At 39.8% G+C, this 2,156-nt stretch overlaps 1 protein-coding gene across 1 annotated transcript in view; it reads left to right on the top strand.

Annotated features, from left to right (window-relative positions):
• tet1 (tet methylcytosine dioxygenase 1) overlaps positions 1-2,156 on the top strand; it is a 47,307-nt gene that overhangs the window by 37,433 nt on the left and 7,718 nt on the right. The window lies entirely within an intron of this gene.

Below are 2,156 nucleotides of genomic sequence, written 5' to 3'. Positions count from 1 at the left end.
TTTCATTCAAAAAGAAGAAGAAAAACCCTATAAAACATGTTTGTTTGTACTATTCTTTGTAGTTTTTATCTACTAATGGCTCATTGGCAGCCTTAGTTTGGTAGTATAGGCACAGTTTCAATCCTCCAAATGATTCCCCTTTTTCTCAACCCTTTACCCAGTGCTATGCCTTTGTTTTACGACAGTATGGTGTCACATTAACCATCAGTTTGACACAATGATCCAGTTTACAAGAAAAATTATGTTTGATGTGATTCTTGCAATGCTGCGTGAACATCTTAGGGAGATATTGATCTTAAATGTGCTATAAATACGTTTCATTTTATCCTGATTAAAGACAGAACATTTGTACAATGTAACTACATAATAGATATTTAAAGCACCATTATGATCACAATAGACAAACAACGGCATTGTGTGAATGTCTTACAAGATTTACTTTTGTCATACAGGATATCAAATTCATTCTATTCTGACACGTTTTCAAATTGCAGGTACATTTCCTTAATGGATGAAAATAAAACAAGAAAAGAGAGTAAGAACTCATCCAGTTGACAAGGTCAGACAGGAAATGCAAGAGACGAGAGGAAGCCTAGCTACGTAACAAATGTAAACAAGTGCAGAGAAAAACATCCTTAGTTATTAAGCAGGTGCATAATTGAATACGGCAGCTGCTAGCCATGAGCTAAACAGGAGATTAGCTTACAAACGTATTATCGCACATTCTTCCTGCTCTAGACACCTTCTGCATATGAATCAATTCAGATGACAGCAAGAGGTGTGAAGCATCTATTTAGAAGCCGCACAGAGTGAAAAAAAATGTGCTAATGTGATAGACAGGAAAAGGGAAGAGGGAGTAAGTGAGGGGGATACGAGCTGAAAAGGAGAGACGGGTTAATGTCACAAATAAATGACAAAGTGAAACAAAACAAAAATCACAGCAGGAATGAGGGAGCACGCAGGAAGGAGAGATAAGACCTTTTGTCCTGGAAACTCAATGCAGAACTTTAAATCAAGCAGAGAGATTTAAGCAGTTGTTTGCAATGCAGCTTCACTTGTTAACTGGAGATACCTTTTTAGAAAATTGCGACAGTTCTTCTAACAATCTAAAAGCTCTAAGCTGGAGACGGAGCTTCTGTGAGATAAACCTATTTCCTGCAGGTATAAAAATACTTTTAAAAGATTCAGGAATACGATTTTTTTACGATTCTGTAAAAATTGGGTTGTCATTGAAACTGATGGATAAAGACTCTTTTTAATGCTGGACTGCTCATTGAAAAACGAATATCCTATATACAGTACTTGTGTACAACCAAAGTTAAGACCTGTGTCTATAAACTCAAAACAAAACTGCTTGTAGGTATTGCCAACCTTTACAAGCAGGTATTGTTTCTTTGTGTCTGATGCAGCAGAAGCCTCAATCTCCATACATCGTAGACCAGGCCCGGTTCTACGGGGGTGCATAAGGGTGCATTGCACCCTCAGTTGAGTCGTTATGCACCCTCATTTGAAAAATGAAAAGTGGAAGAAAAAAAATTAAAAGTGAAAAATATTACATGTATAATATTAATAATAGTAGTAATAATAACAATAATAATAATAAGAAGAATGTAGTTGAAATAAAATAAATTGTGATTGAATAACATTGTCTGCTGCATTTATTTGGTCAATTTAAACGGTAAGTAGGCCTAACGTTATTATGTCAGGTGCGCGTGACCTGTGCCGCTGCGCGTTCGTCATCTGCAAGGTGCTTACACAGCAGCAGTCAATGGTGGACATCAGAAAAAGGTTAAAACAACCAGCCCTTATCGCCAGTAGTAACACTGCTGCAGGTAGGCTAATAACAGTTCAGATCATGGGGACATTACGTTACCCGCGGCCACTGTCGTGGACACTAACGTCCTCCCGCCCGACTCGCCGGCTTTGCCCCGCCTCGCCCAAGGAGGCGGAGCAGCCGCAGCCGTCTTTGTTGCCCCAAACACCGCCATCCCTCGGTGGCCCGCAAGTGCCAGAGGACCTCGGCAAAACAGAGCCTGCCCAGATATATTTAAGAAATTACCCAACTTGCCTGTACAGTGGGGTAAGGTGCTCATTTTGCAGCTCATAGGGGATAGGACCCGTATAAGAGGAGGGAGATGACTACTTATAAGGTCGTT

The sequence above is a fragment of the Notothenia coriiceps genome, unplaced genomic scaffold (assembly GCF_000735185.1).
Source record: "Notothenia coriiceps isolate Sejong01 unplaced genomic scaffold, NC01 NC01_scaffold00000339, whole genome shotgun sequence".
NCBI lineage: Eukaryota > Metazoa > Chordata > Actinopteri > Perciformes > Nototheniidae > Notothenia > Notothenia coriiceps.
Note: the sequence above shows the minus strand (reverse complement) of the source record. Positions and strands in the feature narration are given on the sequence as shown.